The sequence below is a fragment of the Meles meles genome, chromosome X (assembly GCF_922984935.1).
Source record: "Meles meles chromosome X, mMelMel3.1 paternal haplotype, whole genome shotgun sequence".
Taxonomy (NCBI): domain Eukaryota; kingdom Metazoa; phylum Chordata; class Mammalia; order Carnivora; family Mustelidae; genus Meles; species Meles meles.
Window position 1 is genome coordinate 68,579,628 of NC_060087.1, and position 12,261 is coordinate 68,591,888.

The window sequence follows — 12,261 nt, forward strand, 5'->3', positions numbered from 1 at the left end:
ACTAAGCTCTATTAAGCTCTTTCTGTATATCAGAGTTCCTTGAAATTATTTCCAAGGATCATTTTCTTTAATCCATGCAAATATACAAAGTAGATATTATTATCCCCTATTTACAGATGAAAATTATTACATTATTTGCCAAGAGTCATATAGTTAATATCCCCAGTAATGCCTACACATATTCAATACCCTGCCTGTCTTTCTAAACTTTCACTACAGGGACAATAAGCCTGTTAAAATTTTCCAGACTTTTTTTCTTTTTCTTTTACTTTTTAAAAAATTTATTTTATTCATTTACATTCAGCCAATTAACATATAGTGTATTATTAGTTTCAGAGGTAGAGTTCAGTGATTCATCTGTTGTATATAACACACAGTGTAATATTACATCATTACATCATGTGCCCTCCTTAATGCCCATCACTCAGTTGCTTCATCCTCCCACCCCCTTCCTCTTCAGCAACCCTGTTTGTTTCCTGTGGTTAAGAGTCTCTTTTGGTGTGTTTCCCTCTCTGATTTTGTCTTGTTTTCTTTTTCCCTTCCTTCCTTTATGCTCCTCTGTTTTGTTTCTTAAATTCCACATATAAGTTATATCATACAATAATTGTCTTTCTCTGATTGACTTATTTCACTTAACATAATCTCTTCTAGTTCCATCCAATTCATTGCAAATCCTGATTATTGTATCACTTACTAGTTCTAGACATTTGTTAAATTATTTAATCTTCTAACCTTTCTTTTCATCAGCTATAAGATGTAGACCCATTCACTTATAAGATAGCACATGGCTGGCGGCACCTGGGTGGCTCAGTGTGTTAAAGCCTCTGTGTTCAGCTCAAGTCATGGTCTCAGGATACTGGGATTGAGCCCTGCATTGGGCTCTCTGCTCAGCAGGGAGTCTGCTTCGCCCCTCCTTCTCTCTGCCTGCCTCTCTGCCTACTTGTGATCTCTGTCTGTCAAATAAATAAAATCTTAAAAAAAAAGATAACACATGACTGGCACATTAAGTGAAGACAATATTATTAATAATTATTATTGGAAGTAATAAATTTAAATTGAATACAAAAATGCAAATATGTGCCATATAATGTATTATTTTCTATCATTTTATTTCATCTTTCAAAGAAAGCTCATAGCATACAACCCTATTAATTTTATTGTGTAGCCACCTACCATTTCAAAATCTCTGTATTACAAAATTTATTAAAAAACGACTTGGCGCTTGGAGTGATTCTTGTGTTATTCCACTAGCTTTCTGTAACATAGTATAATCTTAGGAATATCCTTGTCTCCCTTCATTAACAGGATAAAGGGAAACCACTTCTGACCTCACCCATGACCCCAGGTTTTTTTTTTCTCTTTTGTCTTAATTTGGGGAAATTGTACATGGGGCATATTAGTTTCCTGTGAGTCTCATAAAAAAATTACCATGAACTGGGTAGCTTAAAACAACAAACTTTTAACCTTTCACAATCCTGGAGGCCAGATGTTTGAAATTAAGGTGGCAATAGTTCTGTATTCCTTCTGGAGGCTCTAGGGGAAAATCTATTCTTTGCCTCTTTTGACTGCTTTTCATTCCAAGAATTTATTGGTGTATGGTAACATCATTCCAATCTTTGCTTTTGTGGCCACAGTACTTCCTCTTCTATATACTATCCTTCTGCCTCACCCTTATAGGTATCCTTCTCATTACATCTAGAACCTACCTGGAAAATCCAGGATGATCTTCTTATCTCAAGATCCTTAACTACATTTGTAAAACCTCTCTGTCCAAATAAGGTAAGATTCATAGGTGCGAGGGATTAGGACATATCTTTAAAAATATATAATTTATTTATTCATCTGAGAGAGTGAGACAGCAAGAGCAGTGCAGGAAGATGAGAAGAAGAGGGAATTTCAAGCAGATTCTGTGCTGATCATGGAGCCCAATGCAGGGCTTGATCTCACAATCCCGAGATCATGACCTGAGCCCAAACGAAGAGGTGGATGCTCAACTGACTGTGACACACAGGTGCTCCAGATGTGGATGTATATGTTCAGGGCTGCCATTCAGTTCATTGCAGGGGATTTAGGAGGGGAGTTGAGAAAAAGACCTTCTCAGTAGATGGCTGTTAGAGTGCATCATCTGCAAATCATAAGACTTTTTACACTACTATGATTAACAGTCCTATAGGCATCTCCAGTTAGTGTTATTATGCTGTGTGAAAATCCTCCTGTTTTCTTAGTCTGTGCCTGAAAACTAGACAAATAAGATGTTAAAGGGAAAAATTCACATTGTAGTTATTTTCTCTGTTTTAAAAGATAAACTAATTTTAAACTGTGACTGATATCTCTAAATCTTTCTACTCTCTAGTCACCATGTTTAAAAAGTCTCTTATTGGATGCAAATATTCTCAACAAGATCCTAGCAAACAGGATCCAGCAGCACATTAAAAAGATTATTCACCATGACCAGGTGGGATTCATCCCCGGGTGGCAAGGTTGGTTCAAAATTTGCAAATCAATCAATGTGATAGAACAAATCAATAAGAGAAGAGAGAAGAACCACATGGTCCTGTCAATTGATGCAGAAAAACAACTTGACAAAATCCAGCATCCGTACCTGATGAAAACGCTTCAAAGTATAGGGATAGAGGGAACATTCCTGAACTTCATAAAATCTATCTATGAAAGACCCACAGCAAATATCATCCTCAATGGGAAAAAGCTTGCTGCCTTCCTGTTGAGATCAGGAACACGACAAGGATGCCCACTCTCACCACTCTTGTTGAACATAGTATTAGAAGTCCTAGCAACGGCAATCAGACAACAAAGAGAAATAAAAGGTATCCAGATTGGCAAGGAAGAAGTCAAACTCTCTCTCTGTGCAGATGACATGATTCTTTATATGGAAAACCCCAAAGATTCCACCCCCAAACTACTAGAACTCATACAGCAATTCAGTAACGTGGCAGGATACAAAGTCAATGTACAGAAATCAGTGGCTTTCTTATACACTAACAATGAAAATACAGAAAGGGAAATTAGAGAATCGATTCCATTTACTATAGCACCAAGAACCATAAGATACCTGGGAATAAACCTAACCAAAGAAGTAAAGGACCTGTACTCGAGGGACTACAGAACACTCATGAAAGAAATTGAAGAAGACACAAAAAGATGGAAGACCATTCCATGCTCTTGGATTGGAAGAATAAACATTGTTAAAATGTCTATACTGCCTAGAGCAATCTATACTTTTAATGCCATTCCGATCAAAATTCCACCGGTATTTTTCAAAGAGCTGGAGCAAATAATCCTAAAATGTGTATGGAATCAGAAGAGACCTGGAATTGCTAAGGAAATGTTGAAAAACAAAAACAAAACTGGCGGCATCACGTTACCCGATTTCAAGCTTTACTACAAAGCTGTGATCACCAAGACAGCATGGTACTGGCATAAAAACAGACACATAGACCAGTGGAACAGAGTGGAGACCCAAGATATGGACCCTCAACTCTATGGTCAAATAATCTTCAACAAAACAGGAAAAAAATATACAATGGAAAAAAGACAGTCTCTTCAATAAATGGTGCTGGGAAAACTGGACAACTATATGTAGAAGAATGAAACTCGACCATTCTCTTACACCGTACACAAAGATAAACTTGAAATGGATAAAAGACCTCAACGTGAGACAGGAATCCACCAGAATCCTAGAGGAGAACATAGGCAGTAACCTCTTCGATATCAGCCACAGCAACTTCTTTCAAGATATGTCTCCAAAGGCCAAGGAAACAAAAGCAAAAATGAACTTTTGGGACTTCATCAAGATCAAAAGCTTCTGCACAGCAAAGGAAACAGTCAACAAAACAAAAAGGCAACCCACAGAATGGGAGAAGATATTTGCAAATGACAGTACAGACAAAAGGTTGATATCCAGGATCTATAAAGACCTTCTCAAACTCAACACACACAAAACAGATAATCATATCAAAAAATGGGCAGAAGATATGAACAGACACTTCTCCAACGAAGACATACAAATGGCTATCAGACACATGAAAAAACGTTCATCATCACTAGCCATCAGGGAGATTCAAATTAAAACCACATTGAGATACCACGTGACACCAGTTAGAATGGCCAAAATTAGCAAGACAGGAAACAACGTGTGTTGGAGAGGATGTGGAGAAAGGGAACCCTCTTCCACTGTTGGTGGGAATGCAAGTTAGTGCAGCCACTTTGGAGAACAGTGTGGAGATTCCTGAAGAAATTAAGAATAGAGCTTCCCTATGACCCTGCAATTGCACTGCTGGGTATTTACCCCAAAGATACAGATGTAGTGAAAAGAAGGGCCATCTGTACCCCAATGTTTATTGCACCAATGGCCATGGTCGCCAACCTGTGGAAAGAACCAAGATGCCCTTCAACGGATGAATGGATAAGGAAGATGTGGTCCATATACACAATGGAGTATTATGCCTCCATCAGAAAGGATGAATACCCAACTTTTGTAGTAACATGGACAGGACTTGAAGAGATTATGCTGAACGAAATAAGTCAAGCAGAGAGAGTCAAGTATCATATGGTCTCACTTATTTGTGGAGCATAACAAATAACATGGAGGACATGGGGAGATGGAGAGGAGAGAGAATTGAGGGAAACTGGAAGGGGAGATGAACCATGAGAGACTACGGACTCTGAAAAACAACCAGAGGGTTTTGAAGGGGCGGGGGGTGTGTGTGTGGGAGGTTGAGGAACCAGGGGGTGGGTAATAGGGAGGGCACGTACTGCATGGAGCACTGGGTGTGATGCCAAAACAATGAACACTGTTATGCTGTAAATAAACAAATCAAAAATAAAAAAACAAACAAACAAAACAAAACAAAACAAAAGTCTCTTATTCATTTCCTGATTAGAGGGCTTCTGTAACTGCTAGCTCACACTCAGTCACCTTTGATATTCTCTTGAATTAGAGTGTTAGACTGAATATACAGAGGCCAGTTTTTATACAAAAATAGAGCTCTAATCCATAACCTGCAAGAGTCAGCCCAGGAAGCCAAATCACAACATCTGAAGTAAACCATCCAGAAAGTCAGACAATCTCTGCAGCAATCAGTCCCAAATAACCAGGGCCTGATTAGTAATTTCAAGTTTTCCTAATTTTTAGCCCTGCTTCCAATTTAGGACTAACTGAAGAAAACCAAATAGACTCCCTTAACATTAATATAGTTTGCCCTGCTTCTAGTTCATCTGCTTCCAGCTTCCTCATCCCAACACTTTCCAAGCAGGGCATATCTGAAGCTTTTCTTTAAAGCTTTTCTCCTCCTTTGCCTGGTGTTGAGTCTGAAAAATTCCAGTTGATGGGGGGAGTGTATCTCCTTGTTATAATAATCCCTGAATAAAAAACCTTTAATAGTTCTCATTTGGTTGGTCTTCTTTTATTTGCACAGGAGTTGTGGGAATGTTTGAAATGCTATCTCAGTGCAATGGAGATATAGGGCTCTATGGGGCTGCCTTCAGTCCAAACATCCTATACATTCAGTTGAGAACTGCAACTCTATAATTTTGTACAAAGAGAGTCTGTAGGACTCCTTTGGGTATACTTTGGAAATAAAAGATACCAGTCTTTTCTGTTTTATGGTCCCCCTAAAACTAGCTGGGATTTTAAGGACTCTATTCCCACATATCTCAGGGTTCTGATCATAAGGAAGGCCACCCTGTGGGAGTAGTTTTGTAATGACTCACACCACTGACTCATTTTGTTTCTGTCTTCTCTCCTTTTAGAATCTCCGTCTAGAAAGAGTTTCTTATTTTGTCTATGAAATGGGTATAGAATCTGGGTAATCACTTATTAGATGTATAGCCTGGTGAAAATGACTAATTCACAACTCACTTGATATGATAATAACACTTACCCCATTGGGTCATCATGAGGTAAGTAATTTAAAGTTATTTATTTATTTATTTATTTATTTATTTATTTATTTATTCATTTATTTTAGAACATCCTGGAACATAAGTGAGCACTGAAAAAGTATTGGCTATTATGACTTTCAACGGAGGCAATAGTTCTAAACTGTTGCTAATGTTGTGATAGAAATAGGTACTGGGTATCATCTAGGTTGTAGAAAAAAAATAATGTCTTATTCTTTTAGGGAGGAAGGTGTCACAAAATTCATCATAAGAGAGTTTTACTTGAAATATCAGTAATTGTCAAGCATTTGGCAGGACACAGTAGATCTGCAAATGTGTGCAGAAGAGAAGAGTATGCAAAACTGATAAATTTAGGAAATTACAAAGAGGTAAACAGGGTTAATGAGGTAGAGAGTTGGATATAACTAAAAGGTGGGAAAAGAACAATCTACAGAACCTTGTTTCAGAGAACAAATATACATTTTTTTCAAATATAGATTTTTTAAATTATTTATTTGACAAACAGAGATCACAGGTAGGCAGAGAGGCAGGCAGAGAGAGAGAGGAAGCAGGCTCCCCGCTGAGTAGAGAGCCCGATGTTGTGCTCCATCCCAGGACCCTGGGATCAAGACCCGAGCTGAAGGCAGAGGCTTTAACCCACTGAGACACCCAGGTGCCCCAAATATACACTTTAGATCCTTACCTATACATTTCCAAAAATCAGTGTATCATCTGGGACTACTCATTCAAAATTTGAATATTTTTGCTCCAGCTTTAGAGGTCTGAGGAAGGCTCAGGAATCTGAATATTTATTAAGTTTTCCAGAATGTGTTTTTCCTATCCCCACTGTGAGAAATTCTGCTGCAGGTTACATCAATTTCATTAAACTCATACTTTAGAAAAATTCCTCTAATGCTATTCTTCTCAAGTTTGGCTGCCCACTAGAATCATTAAAGATGGGCTCCAAGGAGGAATTAAAATGGTGGAAGATTAGGGGGAGCCTAAGCTTGTCTGATCCCTTGAATATAGCTAAATAGTTTTCAAATCATTCTGAACACCAAAGAAATCAACTGGATATCTGAGGGAACATACACTGCAAGTCTACAATTAGAAAAACAACCGGGGCGCCTGGGTGGCTCAGTGGGTTAAAGCCTCTGCCTTTCGCTCAGGTCATGATCCCAGGGTCCTGGGATCGAGCCCCGCATCGGGCTCTCTGCTTGGCGGGGAGCCTGCTTCCTCCTCTCTCTCTCTCTGCCTGCCTCTCTCCCTACTTGTGATCTCTATCTGTCAAATAAATAAAATAAAAAATCTAAAAAAAAAAAAAACCCACCATTTTTTATTAACATGTAAAGTATTATTTGCTCCAGGGGTACAGGTCTGTGAATCGCCAGGTTTACACACTTCACAGCACTCACCATAGCACATACCCTCCTCAATGTCCATAACCCCACCACCCTCCTCCTACCCTCCTCCCCCTGGCAACCCTCTGTTTTGTAAGATTAAGAGTCACTTATGGTTTGTCTCCCTCCTGATCCCATCTTGTTTCATTTATTCTTTTCCCACCACCCAACCCCCCACATTGCATCTCCACTTCCTCACACAGGGAGATCATATGATAGTTGTCTTTCTCTGATTGACTTATTTTGCTAAGCATAATATCCTCTAGTACCATCCACATCGTGGCAAATGGCAAGATTTCATGTCTTTTAATGACTCCATAGTATTACATTGTGTATATATACCACATCTTCTTAATCCATTCATCTGTTGATGGACATCTAGGTTCTTTCCATAATTTGGCTATTGTGGACATTGCTGCTGTAAACATTCAGGTGCATGTGCCCCTTTGGATCACTACATTTGTATCTTTAGGGTAAATACCCAGTAGTACAATTTCTGGGTCATAGGGTAGCTCTATTTTCAACTTTTTGAGGAACCTCCATGCTGTTTTCCAGAGTGGTTGCACCAGCTTGCATTCTTACCTGCATGGTGTTGTAGGGTTCCCCTTTCCCTGCATCCTCGCCAGCATCTGTCATTTCCTGACTTGTTAATTTTAGCCATTCTGACTGGTGTGAGGTGGTACCTCATTGTGGTTTTGATTTGTATTTCCCCAATGCAGAGTGATGTGGAGCACTTTTTCATGTGTCTTTTGGCCATCTGGATGTCTTCTTTGCAGAAATGTCTGTTCATGTCCTCTGCCCATTTCTTGATTGGATTGTTTGTTCTTTGGGTGTTGAGTTTGCTAAGTTCCTTATAGATTTTGGACACTAACCCTTTATCTGATATGTTGTTTGCAAATATCTTCTTTCATTCTGTCAGTTGTCTTTTGGTTTTGTTAACTGTTTCCTTTGCTGTGCAAAAGCTTTTGATCTTGATGAAGTCCCAATAGTTCATTTTTGCCCTTGATTCCCTTGCCTTTGGCAATGTACCTAGGAAGAAGTTGTTGTGGCTGAAGTTGAAGAGATTGCTCCCTGTGTTCTCCTCAAGGATTTTGATGGATTCCTTTCTCACGTTGAGGTCCTTCATCCATTTTGAGTCTATTTTCATGTGTGGTGCAAGGAAATGGTCCAATTTCATTTTTCTACATGTGGCTGTCCAATTTTCCCAGCACCATTTATTGAAGAGGCTGTCTTTTTTCCATTGGACATTCTTTCCTGTTTTGTCAAAGATTAGTTGACCATAGAGTTGAGGGTCTATTTCTGGTCTCTCTATTGTTTTCCATTGATCTCTGTGTCTGTTTTTGTGCCAGTACCATACTGTCTTGATGATGACAGCTTTGTAATAGAGCTTGAATTCTGGAATTGTGATGTCACCAACATTGGCTTTCTTTTTCAATATTCCTCTGGCTATTTGAAGTCTTCTCTGGTTCCATACAACTTTTAGGATTATTTGTTCCATTTCTTTGAAAAAAATGGGTGGGATTTTGATAGGGATTGCATTAAATGTGTAGATTGCTTTAGGTAGCATAGACATTTTCACAATATTTGTTCTTCCAATCCATGAGCATGGAACATATTTCTATTTCTTGTGTGTCTTCCTCAATTTCTTTCATGAGTACTTTATAGTTTTCTGAGTATAGAGTCTTCGCATCTTTGGTTAGGTTTATTCCTAGTTATCTTATGGTTTGGGATGCAATTGTAAATGGGATTGACTCCTTAATTTCTCTTTCTTCTGTCTTCTTCTTGGTATAAAGAAATGCAACTGACTTCCGTGCATTGATTTTATATCCTGACACTTTACTGAATTCCTGTATAAGTTCTAGCAGATTTGGAGTGGGGTCTTTTGGGTTTTCCACATATAGTAGCATATCATCTACAAAGAGTGACAGTTTGACTTCACTGCTGATTTGGATACCTTTAATTTCTTTTTGTTGTCTGATTGCTGAGACTAGGCCTTATAGTACTATGTTGAATAGCAGTGGTGATAATGGACATCCCTGCTGTGTTCCTGACCTCAGTGGAAAAGCTCTCTGTTTTTTTCCATTGAGAATGATATTTACAGTGGGTTTTTCATAAATGGCTTTGATGATATTGAGGTATGTACCCTCTATCCCTACACTTTGCAGAGTTTTGATCAGGAAGGGATGCTGTACTTTGTCAAATGCTTTTTCAGCATCTATTGGTAGTATCATATGGTTCTTGCTCTTTCTTTTATTAATGTCTTGTATCACATTGATTGATTTGTGGATGTTGAACCAACCTTGCAGCCCTGGAATAAATCCCACTTGTTTGTGGTGAATAATCCTTTTAATGTACTGTTGGATCCTATTGGCTAGTATTTTGGTGAGAATTTTCACATCTCTGTTCATCAAGGATATTGGTCTGTAATTCTCTTTTTTGATGGGATCCTTGTCTGGTTTTGGGATCAAGGTAATGCTGGCCTCATAAAATGAGTTTGAAAGTTTTCCTTCCATTTCTATTTTTTGGAACAGTTTCAGGAGAATAGGAATTAGTTCTTCTTTTTTAAAAAATATTTTATTAATTTGATAGAGAGAAATCACAACTAGGCAGAGAGGCAGGCAGAGAGAGAGGAAGAAGCAGGCTCCCCGCGGAGCAGAGTGCCCGATGCAGGGCTTGATGCGGGGCTCGATCCCAGGACCCTGGGATCATGACCTGAGCCGAAGGCAGAGGCTTTAACCCAGTGAGACACCCAGGCGCCCCAGGAATTAATTCTTCTTTATCTGTTTGTAGAATTCCCCTGGGAAGCCATCTGGCCCTGGGCTCTTGTTTGTTGGGAGATTTTTGATGAGTGCTTCAATCTCCTTACTGGGTATGGATCTGTTTAGGTTTTTTATTTCTTCCTGGTTCAATTGTGGTTGTTTATATGTCTCTAGGAATGCATCCATTTCTTCCAGATTGTCAAATTTGCTGGCGTATAGTTGCTCATAATATGTTCTTATAATTGTTTGTATTACTTTGGTGTTGGTTGTGATCTCTACTCTTTCATTCATGATTTTATTTATTTGGGTTCTTTCTCTTTTCTTTTTGATAAATCTGGCCAGGGGTTTATCAGTCTTTAATTCTTTCAAAGAACAGCTCCTAGTTTCATTGATTTGTTCTATTTTTTTCTTGGTTTCTATTTCATTGATTTCTGCTCTGATCTTTATTATTTCTCTTCTCCTCCTGGGTTTAGGATTTCTTTTTTGTTCTTTCTCCAGCTTCTTTAAGTGTACAGTTAGGTTGTGTATTTGAGAGCTTTCTTGTTTCTTTTTTTAAAACATTTTATTTATTTGACAGACAGAGATCACAAGTAGGCAGAAAAGCAGGCAGAGACAGAGGAGGAAGCAGGCTCCCAACTGAGCAGAGAGCCTGACGTGGGGCTCAATCCCAGGACTCTGGGATCATGACCTAAGCTGAAGGCAGTGGATTTAACCCACTGAGCCACCCAGGGTCCCCGAGACCTTTCTTGTTTCTTGAGAAAAGCTTGTACGACTATACATTTTCCTTTTAGGACTGCCTTTCCTGTGTCCCACAGATTTTGAACCATTGTGTTTTTATTATTATTTTTTCCATGAATTTTTTCAATTATTCTTTAATTTCCTGATTGACCCATTCATTCTTTAGAAGTATAGTCTTTAGTCTCCATGTATTTGGATTCTTTCCAAATTTCCTCTTGTGATTGAGTTTTAGCTTCAGAGCATTGTGGTCTGTAAATATGCAGGGAATGATCCCATGCTTTTGATACCAGTTGAGACCTGATTTATGACCCGGGATGTGATCTATTCTGGAGAATGTTCCATGTGAACTAGAGAAGAATGTGTATTCTGTTGCTTTGGGATGGGATGTTCTGTATATATCTGTGATGTCCATCTGGTCCAGTGTGTCATTTAAGGCCTTTATTTCCTTGTTGATCTTTTGTTTGGATGGTCTATCCATTTCAATTAGGGGTGTTAAAGTCCCCTACTATTATTGTATTATTGTTGATGTGTCTCTTTGATTTTGTTATTAATTGGTTTATGTAGTTGGCTGCTCCCATGTTAGGGGCATAGATATTTAAAATTGTTAGATTTTGTTGGACAGACCCTTTGAGTAGGATATAGTGTCCTTCCTCATCTCTTATTTTAGTCTGTGGCTTAAAATCTAATTGATTTGATATAAGAATTGCCACCCCAGCTTTCTTTTGATGTCCATTAGCATGGTAAATTGTTTTCCACCCCCTCACTTTAAATCTGGAGGTGACTTTGGGTCGAAAATGAGTTTCTTGTAGACAGCATATTGATTTTTTTTTAAATCCATTCTGATACCCTGTGTCTTTTGATTGGGGAATTTAGCCCATTTACATTCAGGGTCACTATTGAGAGATATGAATTTAGTGCCATTGTATTGCCTGTAAGGTGACTGTTACTGTATATTGTCTCTGTTCCTGTCTGATCTACTACTTTTAGGGTCTCTCTTTGCTTAGAGGACCCCTTTCAATATTTCCTGTAGAGCTGGTTTGGTGTTTGCAAATTTTCAGTTTTTGTTTGTCCTGAAAGCTTTTTATCTCTCCTTCTATTTTCAGTGATAGCCTAGCTGGATATAGTATTCTTGGCTGCATGTTTTTCTCATTTAGTGCTCTGAATATATCATGCCGTTCTTTCTGGCCTGCCAGGTCTCTGTGGATAAGTCTGCTGCCAATCTAATGTTTTTACCATTGTATGTTACAGACTTCTTTTCCCGGGCTGCTTTCAGGATTTTCTCTTTGTCACTGAGACTTGTATGTTTTATTATTAGATGATGGGGTGTGAATGTATTCTTATTGATTGAGTGGAGTTCTCTGCACCGCCTGGATTTTGATGCTTGTTCCCTTTGCCATATTAGGGAAATTCCCTACAATAATTCTTTCCAGTATACCTTATGCTCCCCTCTCTCTTTCTTCTTCTGG